Source organism: Myotis davidii, unplaced genomic scaffold (genome assembly GCF_000327345.1).
Source record: "Myotis davidii unplaced genomic scaffold, ASM32734v1 scaffold316, whole genome shotgun sequence".
In the NCBI taxonomy this organism is placed as follows: domain Eukaryota; kingdom Metazoa; phylum Chordata; class Mammalia; order Chiroptera; family Vespertilionidae; genus Myotis; species Myotis davidii.
In genome coordinates this window covers 510,181-527,844 of record NW_006287072.1, presented here as the reverse complement: position 1 = coordinate 527,844, position 17,664 = coordinate 510,181, and the positions used below count along the sequence as shown (strand labels likewise).

Below are 17,664 nucleotides of genomic sequence, written 5' to 3'. Positions count from 1 at the left end.
GGGGGGGGCGGGCGGTGGGGTGCAGGGGATGGGTTGTCTAGAGCAATCCCTGAGAATTTGCATTTCTAGCAAGTTGTCAGCTGATACTGCAAGTCAGGGTCCAGGAACCAAACTTTGAGAACCACTGACAAAAATTTATAGGGCATTTTGCCATTTGTCCTTAATACAAGCAACCAACGGCCCTAATGACATAAGAAAACGAATGGCAATTTCTCGATAACATACTTGTGAATTACCACTTAGTGCCTGCCAATACACCTCCACCATCACTACTACCTGTATCTTTTTCTGGTCTCCCCAACATTTATACATGCAACATACCTCCCTAATCTCTTTCATATACAGGCATTTTCAAATGAGGGTGAGGAAGAGTATAACGTAGTTTGAAAATCCCACCTGTTGTTTGAGAATTAATTGCATAAACAAAACAAGCCTCTGAAGATGCTCTCATCAAAACAATCAAAACCAGTCCTGGCCAGTGTGGCTCAGTTGGTTGGGTGTCATCCCATGCACCGAGAGGTCGCAAGTTCGATTCCCAATCAGGTCACATGCCCGGGTTTTGGGCTCCATCTCCAGTAGGGGGCATGCAGGAGGCAGCTAATCAATGTTTCTCACTCCCTCTCTCTAAAATAAATAAAAACACATTTTTTAAAAAAATAAAAGAATCAAAGCTAATGTCATTCAGTCACTAAACACATAGGGGCCACCAGACAATGCTTGACCTGCACCACACAGAAGGAAAGGGGCCAGACACATCCTCACCCCAAACTCAGTCTGGGGAGATGGAAAGCGAGAGGCCAGCATAATGGATGTGATGCCCTTAGAATAAAGATAAATGCTGAGTTTTTTGTAGCTGTCTTAGCACAACTACTGCAGGAATGGTATTCTTAACGTGGGACGTGATTACAGTCTTTTACACAACTAGGTCCTAATGCTTCCACACCCAGGAAAGTGTTCATGGAGGAACAACACTCATCAACATGGAGTTGTACTTAACTAAACTGTCATTAAAAACCAGCTGTACAGAGATGTTAGCAGAGCTAGGTTAAGAAGGACATGAGAGGTGAATATAAATTCATTGTATGTTCTCGTAATATCGACTCTTACACAAGCAGTTTTAAGCTAGATGGACCTTTCACCATTTCCAAACACCATGTCCATTAATGTGAATGGGCCTCATTCTTTTTATAACTGGAGCACTCATGCTCTGCTACCCCCAACACAGTGATCTCCCAGCCACACCCATTAATACAGTGAGGACCCAGCAGTGAGCTGAATGCTGTTTTGGACCAAGAAATTAAGAATGCCCAAGCTCCCCCTTAAAGTGGTTACAGATCTGGAGTATTTATCACATAACAAAAAAAAAAGGACTTGGGTCTAAATAATTTATAATTAACATGTAGGGATTACAAAAGGGGGAGAACAGGATGAATTAACACAGTCAGCGACATCATAAAAGAACGGAGTTAGAACAGAAAATAACAAAGCAGGGAGAAAAAAAAAGGAATTGGGGCTAAACTGTAAGTCAGGATGTTTGGTTGGGAAAGCAATGAGCTCTTTTAAGTGGTGGTAGAAAGAATCTTCCTAAAGACTAGAACTGAGTATTTACATATGCTAGATGCTCAATAAATAGTAGACAGCATGTCCTAGCTGGTTTGGCTCAGTGGATAGAGTGTCCGGCCTGGGGACTGAAGGGTCCTGGGTTTGATTCCAGTCAAGGGCACATGCCTGGGTTGTGGGCTTGATTCCCAGTAGGGGGCGTGCAGGAGGCAGCCAATCAATGATTCTTTCTCATCATTGATGTCTCTCTTTCTCTCTCTCTCTCTCTCTCTCTCTCTCTCTCTCTCTCTCTCCCTCTCTCCCTCTCCCTCTCCCTTCCTCTCTGAAATCAATAAAAATATATTTTTAAAAAATAGTAGACAGCAATCCTACATCACAGCAGCATTCACTACCAAGAGAGACAGGTACAGCCTGTTTGTCTGGGGCTCATTTTAAGGTTTAGGTAAGTCCTGGGCCTTCAAAAGACTTTGCATATTCGAAGTTCCTATTCTAACTATTTGAAGTACTGGTCTTAGAGTGACCTATATCCCACAATAGATCCAGTTCACTTGGCAGTCCTAGTGTAATTATAGTGAATGTTCCTTTCATGCTCAGAAATTTAAATAATAAATTGTAAGTTCACCCTAGCCATGTGTTTTGCCTAAGTCTTTGGTAAAGGAAGCTCCTTCAAAAGTATTTCCTGGGGCAATGAACTTCAGATCAGAAAGCTCCTCCTCAAATCTAAAGGCGAGAAGAAAATGTACCATAGTTCAAAAGGAGCAACTCCTTCGGAAGGAAAGCCAGAGTAACGGCACTGCAGAGCCTGTGCTCACCAGAGCAGCCGTCACCGTGCCAGGGCACATGAATTAACCAAACTCAAATCAAAGGAGCTAAACAAGTAAACACCACAGGTGAGCTTTTTGTTCCACATCATTCCATTCCCAAACATTACTGAGTGGTTTGGGGGTAAGAAAATCATTGGATTTATTACTGATAATAAATGTACAGCATTATATATTTAATATACACATAAATACATATATCAATAAGAGAAATAAATATCTTCATCAAAACACTTAACTCTTTTCACTAAAATGTACATGTGCACACACCAAATACCTTTAAAACAGGAAAGCACTGTCACTCAAAGAAGAGCCAAGCATTCCAGTGGCTACATTAACTGAGCTCCATGTGCACCTATGCAGGCTGGATAACTGGACTGAACCGATGGCTCTCTCTATTCTAGGCCCACCCCAGAAATGCCTGAAGTGCATAACTGGTATTCCAACTAAGTCACAAGAGGGGAACACATCAAGTCCTGCAACGAATATAAAGACACCAGAGAGTCTAGTTTTCATGGAGATTGTCTCATTCTTAACTCTAGCCTATAAAGACAGCTGACCCAGAAAGTGTCTCACCTTGTCCCAGGAGGGGATGAGTGCTTGGAGTAAAGAGGGAAATGCCTACCTCTTGTCCAGGCATGACACACAGGCCTGCTGGCCCACACCAACAGACCACAAAGGGTCCAGGAAGTTCTGAGCAGAAAGGAAGCCCAGGTGTGAATTAAATGGTGTGTCCTTATATTGTAATTTCCTAAAGGAAAGGGACCATATCCAATTAGCAAGATTCTCCTTATAACCTAGTTCTTCACCAACTTCTAAATGTCAATTCATTAGGGTTGTTTTCTGGCTGTTCCAGATAGACTTTTATTTTTTAATTAAAACATAGCTAATATACAATATTATATTAGTTTCAGGTATACAACATAGTTATTCAACATTTATATACCTAACAAAGTGATCACCATGGTAAGTCTAGTAACCATCTGACACCATACAAGGTTATTAGGATACTGACTGTATTATCTATGCTGTACAGTGCATCCCCATGACTTACTGATTTACAACTGGAAATTTCTATCTATTATTCCCCTTCAGCTTTTTCCCTCTTTCCCCTACCCCTGTTTCCTCTGAAACCACCAGTTTGTTCTCTATGTCTATGAGTCTGTTTCTGTCTTATTTTGTTTGTTCATTTGTTTTTTGGTTTTTTGTTTTTGATTCACATATAAATAAGATCATATGATGTTTGTCCTTCTCTGTCTGATTTATTTCATTTGGCACAATACTCTTTAGGTCCATCCATGTTATCAAAATGGCAAGATTTCATTCTTTCCTATTGCTGATTAATATCTATAGTAATAAAAGCAAAATATGCTAATTAGACCAGGCACCCTTCCGAATGTCCTTCCTTCTGGACAAAGCTACAGCGGGCGGGGGCCACGGCAGAGGCAGCAGAGGCTCCTGACTGCTGCGGAGGTGGGAGGGCGGGGGCCGGGGACAAGGCCCTTGCACAAATTTCGTGCATCGGGCCTCTAGTGTGTGTGTGTGTGTGTGTGTGTGAATGTGTGTGTGTATGTGTGTGTGTGTGTGTATCTCATCACATCTTTGTCCATTTATCAATGGATACTTTGATTGCTTGTGCTGGGAAAAAATGGGCAGCTACATGCAAAAAACAATGAAACTTAACCACTTTCTACACCATGTACAAAAATTAATTCAATACGGATTAAGACTGAAATATAAGACCAGAAACCACAAAACTTCTAAAAGAAAACATAGGCAGTAAACTCTTTAACAGTGGTCTTAGCAATATTTCTTATCTTCCCAGGCAAAGGCAACATCAGCAAAAATAAACAAATGGAATTCCTTTGGTTTTGAATTACTAAAATATCTATGAAGCCCACAGCTGCAACTGTAGTAGAGGCTTATTCTACACAGATCTTCTAGATCAACACCATTTTTAAACTCTTCCTGAGCCACAAGTGATCACATATCTTGGGAGCAACAAGGTAGGGGCTGAGCAGGTAGGCTTGCTGCTCTCTGCATTTCCATCTGCATTTAGAGGTACACTTTTACTTAGTTAAGCCATTAGGGTTTTTTTTTAAAAAATATTTTAATAGAATGAAATGGATTCCACTGCTCTGCCACTCAAAACAAAACTAAAAAATATACACATATTCAGTCTGAGAACATATGCTTGAACACACCTGCACAAACACTTTAGAGAGATACAAGAACTGCCCAAAAAAGCCTGAAAATTTTGAGGAATGGATCTTAGATCATTTTTAATCCAATTCTTTTTAATCCAATTCTTTTTAATCCAATTCTCTCATTAAAATTGAGGAATTAACTGACCCATTGAACATTTAAATAAAAAGCATATTAGTACAATACCATCTCCTTCCTCACTCTTTACCCAAAGTCCTGCAAAACTTACTAGTGACATCAAGTGTTCAGATCCTATTTGCAAAACCTCTAAATGATATGCAGCTATAGGACACAGCTACAGGATACAGCTGGATGCTCCTGGAATTAAAGGCCAAAATCTTTTCTAAGATATGCCCAGTAAGGGCCAGGGTGGGAGCAGAATACAATTCCATTATCAAAAGCAGTTACTAACATTTACCAGCTATGGTTTGTGCCTCACACTGTGTGCATTCCACATGTACTGCTTCACCTAACTCACACAGCCTTGTCCGGGAGGCACCACGTCAGCACGAGCACACAGGTGACAAAGGCAAAGCTCGGAGAACAGTACACATACTGATGCCAAAGTTCCTTGTCCTGGCCCTGCAGTAGGCAGACAGGGCCCTGCCCTGAAGGACTCTAAAAGGGCCCACACACATCAGTTTTTGATGCCAGGTCTAAAACAAATAAAGACAGAAATTTAAAAAAATCCCTGCTTCCTCAGGATGCGCCACAGCTCTGGGCATTCAGCAGCCACTGTAAGTAAAAGCAGCTTGACAGTGAGCATTCTCATTCACGTGCTACAAGGGCACCTTAAGAATTCAACAAAGGGCTACTCCCAGACTGCACTTCTTTAGTCAGTCTTTCTTCCTCCTTCAAGGCAACAGGAAATTTTCTTTACTTTCTTTACATATATGCAGCATCCATACTGGTGTTTACTAAAATGTGTATGACACAACAAGTCCACAAGCAAATTAAAGAAAGTGGTGAGGGTCTGGAGCAGTTGATTATGCCTCTGAGCGGGTGACCGTATAGCACGTAGGTCTGATCCGTCACAGGGTGGCCTTATCAGTGCCTCTGAATGAAAATGAACCTCAAAAGAGGGCCTGTAAATGCCTCAGAGCACAACAAGGATCCATGGATTGAAATGGTATGAATGCTGGATCTGTTCCTTCACCAAATTTTATTTTATAGAAAATAAATAGAGCTTGAGGCCAAAAAAATGAGCTTGAGGCCAAAACAAATTGATTATGTTGTTTATATACAAAATGCCTAAAGTTACAGAGGAAAGATGAGAAAGGAATAGGCAATATTAATTACCATTCAAATTCTGTAGTATGGAGAAAATATTTGAAATTTAAAAATTTGTGTGAATCTCATCTACACCAAATGGTCCAATGACACCTGCTAGACAGAAGATAGTCTAAACACAGGCCAGAGGAAAATTATGATAAAATATAAATCGATATTGTGAAGGTCAATTTCAAAATCATATTTTCTCCAACCAATTATAATCTTTTAGAGATAAGAAACCCCCTGCAATGCAAGCTTTTTTTTTTCTTTGGTCTATCATCAAAAAAATAATACTTATGACAGGCAACATTGATTCACCTATGTGCCAGGAACTCACAAAAATACTTAAGTGGATACTATCATTATTTTTGTATAGATCATGCCAAGGAAGAGAATGCTAAGGCACAGAGAGGTTCAGTAACAGGCCCAAGGGCACAGAGCCAGTGAGTTAGCCAACATTATAAGTACTTATAAGGCAACATTAAAAGAAGCAATCTACTTCAGAGACATTATTTTCAACCAATCAGACAAACTGTCTCTCACAGCCCCCAAGACCACAAGGTCAACAAATGTTTCAACTGCCGAAAAGGCAAGATCCTATAAATATTTAGACTAACAACAACATGCCAATTGGCATTCAGTAAAAAGAGGATTAAATTGAAGTTGCAGAATAAGCACTACAGAGAAAGACTGGACAAAAAGCTGCCTCCCAGGCCAGGCCACTGAAAAGCCATTCCAAATGGTTCTGAGAAAACTTGGATCAAAAATATCTGCAGTCTCTCATAATCATTTCCCATTTAAAACTGCACCATTCCTGAAATTTCAGAAGCAGCTGGGTCATGTGCTGCTTTTTTTGCTGGGTTTTTTTGAAGCTAAGTGCCTCCAGTGGAGAGTGGTAAGCATCCCACCTCTGGGCAAGCAGCACATATTCGTATGTAAAGTTGTTAAGTGATATGAGGTTGCCAAATGGTAAGAGAACCTTTAGCCAATTCAACCATTACTTTTTCCTATGTCCCATTAAAAATAACAAAAACACACACAAAACCCTCTGCCATTTTCCACAATAAAACCGAATGGATTAATACCCAGTCAGCTGAACTATCAAAATATTTACAAAATGCTCTGTTCATAGGAACTTCTGTTCTCCTCACCTAAGGAAAAATAAATGCTTCCTGCTTTTACTATTATTTACTATCTCCTGGGCCTTAAAATAAGAGATCATCCAGACCTTGCTAAACAGTGCCGTCAGCACAGTATGCTTTAGTCTTCCCTGGAGGGTGGCAGTCAGATGTGACTTCTGGCAGTGAAGAGGTATTTTAGGACCATACATTTTGTCTACAACAGGAAAAATAGCAGGACCCTAAAAACTTCTCAAATCGACAATAGAGAGAAAGAGGAGCATGCATATTCACACTCCCTGTGGGAATGAGCGGAACCAGGGACCAAGGACTGGAAGGGGAACCCCTGGCTTCCTCACCAGGGAGTCAGGAAGCTGGGCCAAAGAGCAGACCACTGATGTGTGACCATCTCAAAAGGTCTGAATTCAGCACGCTACTGCATCTGCTTATTTCCTCCTGGTATTACGTTTATAACTTGGAAACACTACCCCTAGGGTTATGTATGGCTCTCATCTGAGAGCTTTCCTTTAACCATCGTTACTGGGCCAAAGACTTCCTTAAATTAGAATTTTTTTCATAGAAATCAACATTTACTAAAGCTGCAAAGCACAGCATTCTTTATCTACTATATATTCAATAATTGTTCCATCTCAAGAAAAATTTAAAGCAACAATTAGCCTGTGGTTATATTAACAAGAGCCCCTACCATTGACTTGACCACCTACTTTGGCTGAGCACTGCAGGAAGAAAACACATTTCTTCATTTAGACTTTCCAACAACTTTGATGAGGAGGTGACAGCCTACCCCTTTGCAGATGGGAAGCGGAGATTTACAGAGATTACATAACTTGCCCAAGGTCCCCAGGCTAAGAGGCAGAACTCACTTTTGTTACCAAATGTAACTCTGAGCACATTATGCAGGGTTAACTGCAAAAAAAATCACAGATTAACCCACCCCTGATTCTGTCTCCATGCTGGAGTGGACACATTTGCAGTAATTTTTTCTTTCATTTTGTCCTGGATGACTCTCTAGCCAAAGATGGTGAAAGGATTCCTCTCAGCAGCAGGCTCTGGTAGACTGCCTGAGGCCCCTAGGAAGAGACTGACAATGTGTGTAAGAGGCTCATGGCAACACAGATGCTCAGCTGTGCTGGGAGGGGGGAGGGGTTAATACTTATGCCCCTCTGCTGAGCAATATTCAATGGCCATAGGCTTTCTCTCTACTGGATGCTCATTATCTAGACATTCTCCACTTTTGATAGATGACAAAAATTTGGGTAGATATAAGTCACACTCTCACACATGAAGGTTACCAATTAGTATGAACCCCCAAAATAGTATTTTTACAAATGAGAGTCACTGTCTTCCTCCTGCATCCCCCCCCCCTCAGTTATTTGGCAGTTAGTTCTCTCAAATTACTTATTCTTACGTGAAATTGGTCTCCCAACAGTCTCATCAACTCCACAAGCCCATCCCCAGTCGGCCTATTTATGACTCAGAAGCTTTTATCTTCTAAGTGATCATCTATATTTTTAAAAAGATAAAATCAGGGGCCTTGCTTATCAAGTATAATATATGGCTTCTGGGAAAACTACAAGAGCGCAGCATGCACAGGCTCAGAATTGATTTAGGCTTCAGGTAGCACGGAAGTTTTAACAGGAAGACAAGAATAAAGACACAGTTTTGGAAGTGGAGGTGTGACTTTTCCAAGGCAGCACCAACTGCAACCTGCCAAAAGCAAAATACCTAAAACTGAGAACCAAAAGGGCCCTCCACCAAAACATAACAGAGAATTATTAATCAGAAGAATGTGTCAACACACATTTCCTCTGCCTTTGAGGTATAATACTAAAAAGTATCTATCCAACCAAAGTTCTATATAAATACATACCTGGACTTCATGTATTTCTCCAAACACAGCTGTTGACAGAAGTGCTTTTAAGCTTATTCATACACATGCAGCTAAGAACTGAACTAAATGAAGTTTGGCTCAAATTATAACTCTAAAGTGATAATAAGAACTAATATTTATATAGCATGTTTACATATCTTAACTGACTGGAAATGGGAAATGTGCAGCCTGGACTAAAGAGGGTAGTCTCTCCAGGTCACGGGAGGAGGCTGGGGATTGCCATCCCTTTCAATACAAGTGATAAGCCTCGACCATAAATAACATTTACACAGCTCCAATTATATGAACAAGGGATACTGACTTATCCAAAAATTGTAGTCTTAACTATCCAGGTGAAAACAAGTGTGGAGGGTAAGGGAGCTAAATCTTCATCTTCCACACAAAGAAGTCAACAGATACTTCTGCAAGCCAAGAACTGTCAGTTATGTAGCAATATCAGGGTTGATACCCCAAAATAAGAATTACAAAGTGAAAAGGTGGCCACTGGGGCACAGGGACTATTACTAAATTTCATTACAAGTTTTATACATTGTTTGAGTTCTTAAAGTACATCAATGCATGACTTGATGAAAAACGTTAAATTAGTTTTATTTGAATTACTAACACAAAGAAATAAAAATTAAAAACTTGTCTAAATGTCTTGGGCTAGGAATAGGAGACAAAAGAAAAAACAGTGGAGGTCCTCTTTACTTAAACAAAATTACCTCCTGGGTGGGGTGCCTATGGATTGCTAAGCAAAGGGGTGATGTGCCAACCCCAGGAAGCCAGTCTGGACAGCCAGGCAACATGGGGGACAGAGGCTGCAGAAAAACCACATGCCTTCCCATCCAACACCCCAAGTGACTACACGGATAACAGAATTGGGGAACATCACCAAAAGACCTGCCATCCCCGCCAAACCAGGAGATTTAGTCAATACCATCTATGATACTGAGGCCTAATCAGAATTCAAATCAAGCACTGTAGGAATTCAGAGCGGGGATTACAGTCTACTCATGCTTAGAGGGAAGGTAAGGAAAAGCACCATAAACATGGGGTCCTGGGTGGGCTCTAAGAATACACATGAGGTAGAGATGGAGGAGAAACAGCCTGATAAAGGCCAGAAGTGAGAGTATAGATGGTAAGTCTGGAAACGGAACGTGGTTTAAGCCACATCAAATGGCATACCTCGTGCTACTGTGGCTCCACCTGAGCTTGGAGACTATCAGCAAGCAGGGCTGGGAGTCAGTTTAGAGAGGTTTCTGGCACAATGCAAAACTAGACAATATCAACTTCAACACAGTAAAAAAAGCTGTGTCTCTAAAATTATTTCATTTATAGAAGTACATCTTTGATGTTTAAACTGATTTATCTTGCTTTGGACAGACTCCTAAATCCCAGACACTGATACTTACCTCATTATTCAGGGCTCCTCTCATATCCTCAGGTTTCCACACATCCTTAGCTTTGTGCCAGTGGATTCTGTCAATATTTTTCTTTATTATCCCCCAGAGTGTTGAATACCTAAGACTTAGAGATTGTGTTTCAGGTATCCCCTCCCCACCGCTCTCCAGTCAGCCTACAAAATGGAATGCCACTATAAACGTACACGTTCCATTAAATTTTTTTCCTTTGACATTCTTGTATAATACTTTCGACTTTCAACACTGTCTTCATTATTTAATGTGATGAAATTGAATCAAGCTTGATCTGCCCATATCGAAGAACAGATTTTTAAATTTTTTAATTTATTTATTGATTTTACAGAGAGAAAGGAAGAAGGGGAAGGGAAGGAAGAGGAGAAGGACAGCCATGTTGCCTGGCTGTCCAGACTGGCTTCCTGGGGTTGGCACATCACCCCTTTGCTTAGCAATCCATAGGCACCCCACCCAGGAGGTAATTTTGTTTAAGTAAAGAGGACCTCCACTGTTTTCTCTTTTGTCTCCTATTCCTAGCCCAAGACATTTAGACAAGTTTTTAATTTTTATTTCTTTGTGTTAGTAATTCAAATAAAACTAATTTAACAACATCAATTTGTTGTTCCAGTTTTTTATGTACTCATTGGTTGATTATTATATAAGCCTTGACCAGGGGTCAAACCCACAACCTTGGCATATTGGGACAATGCTCTAACCAATTGAGCCACCTGGCCAGAGCCCCCAAGTATTGATTTTGATTAAAATACACACATATGACTCAAGTTTTTTGTTTTGTTTTTGTATCTGAGCTAGTTGTAGCAGTTACTGTATTACAAATAAACAAACCTATCCCTGCATAGGAAACTGAATATTTATAAAAGACAGTTTGTTTTTATGTCACGGATCCCAAGCCTTCCAAAATAAAAGTGAACGTATTAACTTTTACTTTGGCTTTATCAATGTTTAGAAGTCTCATTTATGAAAGAAACCAAGTGCTATAAGTAAAACCTGGAAGAGAAAATTAAGAAATCAACACATCTTTACTTTTGTATTATTTTTTTCTTTTCTATTATTTTAATTCCATGAGTAAAAGAGGTAGGTACTGCAGATTAAAATTAAGAAGATAATGCTCTGCTTCAACAGCTCCCGGTCCCGCTGGGAGAAATGAGGACAGACCATTCGCAAAGAAGGCACACCCCTTAGGAGCACCGCGGGCCCCCACAGCACCTTGCTCAAAGAAGTGATTAATACTACTTGGTTCACTAGTGAAGAGATGCATAAAATCTGTCATTTCGAATGTATTTTTGCTTAGGCTGAAGCCAAACATTTAATTTTTAAGATGACTCCATGTAAACAGAAAGCAGATATAAATAGAGCAGATGTATGTGAAGAGAATAAAAAGTGAGGCTGACATTCTAGAAACAAAGCTCAAATTCAGGATGAACCAGGTGGAAGGAAAGAATTATTCCAGACAGTGAGTTCAGGCAGAGGAAAAGCATGAGCCCACGCAAGGAGGCAAGACCATCGATAACTGCAGGAAGTTCCAAAAGGTCAGTGATGCTGCTGGGTCAAGCTCAAGGAGAGTCAGGGCAGAGATGAGAGTGTCAGTCACGCGCACCAGGTCTGCCAGGTCTAACAACATGAACTTAATTTGTAGGGGAGAAGGACCCACCAAAAGGACATGGCCATGCTTGTCTTTTAGAAGTATCCCTCCCATAGGTGACTGGGGGCAGACACTGTGGGTGGGCCATAGACTGGAGGGAGGGAATATAAGCAGAAAAATGACCTTAGGTTTGGAGAAAATCATACACAAGAAATATTTAGGTGTTAAAAAAAACCATCAGGTTTTGGTAAGTGTCTGCATAGGAGTGATGAGATAGTGAAGGAGAATTTAGTGGCTTTGAGCTCGGGTGATCAGTAGACTACAGTACCAAACAAGGGGAACTCACAGTCAAGGGGAAGTTTTGAGGGGTTTTCTTTTGTTTGATAATGATAATAAGCATGATTGACAATGAGCATGCTACCCCAATGCAAAGGAAAAGAAACCGACAAAACAAGTGAAGGTAATGATGTAGGTCCAAAGTTGGATGACATTTGAGTAAACAGAACACAGGAAAGCCGGGCCCGTCCCCCTGAGAGACAAACTATGATTGCATCAATCCAGAGTGCCACGTAAGAATACAGAATCCTGGCAACAATCCGTTAAATAAAAAATAATCCAGAAACTGGGGTCAAACAGGGTGCTCTCTCCCCTTCCCTTCCACTCTCTCTAAAAATCAATGGGAAAACTTAAGGGAGGTGGGAGTAACCTGAAGACAGATGAAGAGACCTAATAGCACCAATTCAATGGGTATGTCAGAATCACAGCCAGACTAGATTAGGCACTAAGTAAACAGCCTGAGGTCCTTTACCATCTTCCTTGTGATTTGGTTGTTACCTTGGCCTTGGTTGATCAAGACACTCAGATGGCCCTGGCCAGTTCGGCTCAGTGGATGGAGTGTCAGCCGTCAGATTGAAGGGTCCTGGGTTCAATTCTCATCAAGCACAATGTACCTTGGTTGCAGGCTTGATCCCCAGCCCTGGTCGGGAAGCATATAGGAAGCAACCAATCGATGTGTCTCTCTCACATCAATGTTTCTCTCTCTCTGTCTCTCTCCTCCCTTCCACTCTCTCTAAAAATCAATGGAAAAATATCCTCGGGTGAGGATTAACAACAAAAAAAAATGCTCAGGTAAACACATACTTGCACAGCCTCCCCACTTCTTTCCCTGATATTGAAATGGGAAATGCTCTGGTCTGTTTTATTCTCAAATATTTTTCGGGTTTCCAACAAATTTTAAGGAGTTAGTTGAAGCCATGTGAATTACAACTTGAAAAAACTTCCCAATAAATATAGAAGCTATTCTTACAACAGCTTCACAGGAAGAGGTCAGAGCTAAGCATGGGAAAGACGGAGCCTCATCAGGCTGCAGTTCTCACTTGGGGGTCGCCCTCTCCTCTCCCCCTGCACCCAGTTTAATCCCAGTTATTGCTGGCTCAGACCTCGATAATTTGTAATTTGTAACCCTAAGCACAAATCAGATCCAACTTATACAAGCACATCGTACATCTGGGCTCCAAAAAGGACTGGACATCTGTAGTACTTGACATTCAAACCATTGGCAGGAAGTCAGCATTTCATAGAGCACTTTAAATGTTTTGGTTTGAGAGCTAATGCAGCATTTCCACTGGTCAACAAGAGCAGCCCAGGCAGAAAGCAAAGTATATTTCTCTCAACATCAGATGTCACAGTCGCTGACCCAATCTTGTCTACAGAGACCCTAAGGGACTTGAAAAACTGGTAAGTAAGGAAAGTCCAACCATTGTTGAGTATATTTAAAGACCATTGTGATTTCAATGTAAAATGGCTTTTTGTGCTTTTAATATCCCCCAAATTTCTTAATGGATGGGATGACAAGTGACAGATTTACCAGTGAGATTAGACTTTTCAAAGGCTAACTTAACTTTCCCTGTAAATGTTCTTTTTAATTTCAAGAAGCAGGCTTTTCTTCAATGGGCTCATGCATTAGGCTGTAGAAATTCCTACTTTAAAAAAATTGTAAACTCATTGCTTGTAAAATATAAGACAATGCTGTGTGTATAGGGATAGTGAGTTAAAACCAGTTTGGGATGTGATAAAGAGCACCAATACAGCTGGGGCATGACGTAACCCTCAGGGCTAAGGGAGTCCAATGAAAAACTAAAATGCTCAGGGAAAAAAAAGAAAACCAGAATGTTTGGTTTAAGAGCACAAAAGGCCACAATCTCACTAAAAACTGAAACCAAAGGTGAAATGCTTCACGCAAGGAAGCATTTAAAGTCTTCTCTGAACCGATAAACGCCTGGGCCACTGCTGTGGATCTAATGGTGAGTCACTGCTTTTCAAGGGAAAGAAACAGGAATTAAATATGCCTCATAGTTGCTGTTTTAGCTCCTGTTACTGTCTTAGGTTTTGATTTCCACGTTCTTGATTCTTAACTTCTGATTTCTTCCTCTGCGATTTCACAAACATTTAAAAATCAAGCATGGATAGCTTTTAAGCTTTAATTTGTGGATGGCAAGGACAAAGAACATAATTTGTGGAACTTGTTCTATGTTCATTTTTCTAGAAACTGAATAGTAAATTCCATAAAATCTAGGCTAATAGCTTATTTAAAAACTTAATTTGTGATTAGAATCCACTCCAGTTTATTTTCCAGACAAAATAATTTTTAAAGAACCTCATTTTCCAGAGAAATTATAAGAACACTGCCAGGGAAGCAAGACTTCCAGAGGATAATTAACCAACTGCAAGCACCTCACTCTCTGCCGTGAAAATTTTTAAAACCATTCAATTTAGTATTTTTTAAAAGCTCTGACTTTTTAACAAATGACTTTAAGTGGAGAAACTGCAACCTCCTAAGTCGTCTAACTCATTTTATACCTATAATTGTTCTTGCCAGCATTCCCCACTTAAAGAAAGCCTTCACAGGAGAAAATCTCTCTCTACACAGACACACAGACATTCAAATACAGACACAGATCTCCCACTTACTGTAATTAAAATGAATCGACTAGCAGGAAAGACCCTTTATCACGTTCTTCAACACATTTCACTGGTTGCGAGAGATTACCATATGTCATCAAGACATTCTGAGAAAAACTCCAGAGTAAAGTTTTTTTTGGAAAATATAACAAAGATCTAGGCATGCATACTTTCCCCAATATACCCTTTGGTACAATTATATAGATTTTTTTAAACCACTGATATATAATTTTACTTATAACTATTAAATGTATTAGCATTAACCCTATAAAACTGCCATTTTTTTCGATAAGAAAGTCAATTTGTCAGCAATTTCATGTGACTCAACACAATAATAAAGAATCAGTCTTAAAAGGCAGTCCCAGAAGTCAAGGGGTCAGAACACCTATAATGATGATTTACATAATTTTACATGATCGTGAGATGCGGACTTCTAATTGTCCCTATAGGCATAGTCCCCTGCTTTTAAAGGCTTTGCACAAATACTAATATCAAAATTGGGGGTTTCCAGTGCCAAATTACATTGGGAAAGACCTTCTATTACTGGCTTTACTTTACAGATTAAGAAATGAGGGTCCAGAGAGGTTTAGTGACTTGAACAAGACAACACAGCTAATAAGGACAAGGATGGTATTTGGGGTAAAGTCATCTGGCTTCAAGTCTAATGTCCTTTCACTGAACCCATGTTTCCTCTGACCTAAGGAGATGAATATGCCCAATAAAAACTGTGATTTACACATAAACACAAGTTAGAGATGCACCCAAGCCTGCTCTGTCCCTTAGCTAGCTGTTTTCACAACAATGGCAATAATCACACTGTATAAGAGACTCAATGTTACTGGGACTCAGACTTTTAGAGGCAGTCTCGGGGGAAAAGCAGGCACTTTACGGATAAACAGCTGAACTGTGACACTGAGCTACTTTTTTATTGTTTTTTAGCTCTTTTGCCTGTTTGATCTTCTCCTGTCCCATCCTATCTAATAATCCTATCTGATAACAGACAAACATGGTAATTGACCATACCTTCGCTACGCCTCCCATTGGCTAATCAGCGAGATATGCAAATTAACCCCCCCCAAAAAAGATGGTGGCTAATTTGCATATGTAGGTGCAAAGTGGCGGAGCAAAGACTGAAGGCGGCTCCAGCCAGAGCAGCGAAGACTGAAGGTGGCTCTGGCCAGAGCAAAAGCCGGGGTCCTGGGTGCCGGAGGAAAACCAGTGCCGGCAGCCAGGGGAAGGGAAGGCCTATTGCACGAATCTTTTCGTGCAACAGGCCTCTAGTTATCTATAAAACATCATGATAAAGCTATCACCCGCAAAGAGCTACAGAGATATCAACTTAGTCATGCTAGTACCAAGAACATAGCAGCTATTTAATTAACCGTTTGACTGCTAAGGAGCACTATCACGCTCTTCTTATTTAAAACAAATTTATGTAAACAATTGGTATTTTTTAATTTTTGTTGTTGCAAAGCAATACAAGTGAGTTTATTGTATAAAAAGTGTTTTACATTTTTTCCCATACACACGCAATTAGTGCCGCAGTTTTGGCATATGTCTGAAAAAATACGTCAGCAGCCAAACGGTTAAAAATGGAATTCCTTCCCCCATTCTTGCTAAGAACTTATTTGTTAGAAGTAGTACTAGCAATGGTAAAATTCCACACAAAAAATGTTTGAGTTAGAATCTGGCACTCGTGGAGCCAAAAAAGAAATCACAAAATAAGGGGAAATGAATACTTCTCCTAATTTACCCTGATGTCACTCCAACAGGAAACTGGGCATCATGAGCACATAAGTGGTGCTCATGAAACATGAGAGCCTAGTAACATAGGTGGCCAACACTGGAAACTGGCAGGCCAGTCCTTCATGGCCAGAGAGTGGGCCTGGCCGTGAGGGGGCTGCAGACCTGAGTCCGGCTCATTAGCCCCATACATGGTGGTTCCCTGCAGAAAGAGGTCCAGAAAGACACTCAGGTGATTTGCTTCATTCACATGTTTGGTGAATAGATGGAAAACCTGACAATCTTAAAAAAAAAAACTCAAGAAAAATTTAAATGAAAGGTATCTGAGTTGGAAGTTTCACATTAAAAAAAAAAAAATGTAATTCTTCTTCACAAAAGTCTTGAGTCCCATTTTGTTATATACAGAAAAATAAGCAAATTAACCCCCCAAAAAATCTTATAGGAAAATAAATTTTCACCGGGAATTCTCAAACTTTTGGTCTCAAGATCCCTTTTCTACTACTGAGGAGCCCAAAGATCTTTTGTTATGTAAGTTATACTAGCAATACTTATTATATTAGAACTTACAATTGAAAAATTTATACATATTTTGAATTCACTTAAATGATAGCATCAAATTTTAACACAAATAGCATATTTTTATGAAAAATCACCATATTTCAAAAAAAGGTTTTAGTTGCAAAAGTGGTTTTATTCTATACTTTTGCATATCTCTTTAACATCTGACCTTAGAATCTCATATCTACTTCTACATTCAACATTAAAATATAGGTTTAGTTAGAGTATAATGAAAAAAATCAAATCTCACAACCTATCTAATAATAGACAAACATGGTAATTGACCATACCTTCGCTATGCCTCCCATTGGCTAATCAGCGTGATATGCAAATTAACCAACAAAGATGGCAGCTAATTTGCATACTGCAGGCAGGGCAGGTTAGCGCCATCCTGCCTGCCCTGCCGCCATCTGGGCCTGCTATCTGCAACCCGGGGTGGCAGGAGTCCCGTATGCGACCCACCCTGGGTGGCTGGGCAGTGCAGCAGTGATCCACTGGCCCACCCGGGTGTCCC

The 17,664-nt window shown here is 40.2% G+C and overlaps 2 protein-coding genes across 3 annotated transcripts in view; one reads left to right on the top strand and one right to left on the bottom strand.

The window, feature by feature from the left end:
• The window catches only part of MED12L (mediator complex subunit 12 like), a 398,615-nt gene that overhangs the window by 204,071 nt on the left and 176,880 nt on the right, over positions 1–17,664 (bottom strand). The window lies entirely within an intron of this gene.
• The window catches only part of P2RY14 (purinergic receptor P2Y14), a 25,559-nt gene continuing 21,666 nt past the window's right edge, over positions 13,772–17,664 (top strand). The window contains exon 1 of the mRNA XM_006758959.2: positions 13,772–14,191. The gene's annotated coding sequence lies outside the window, so the exon portion shown is untranslated. The remainder of the gene's footprint in view (positions 14,192–17,664) is intronic.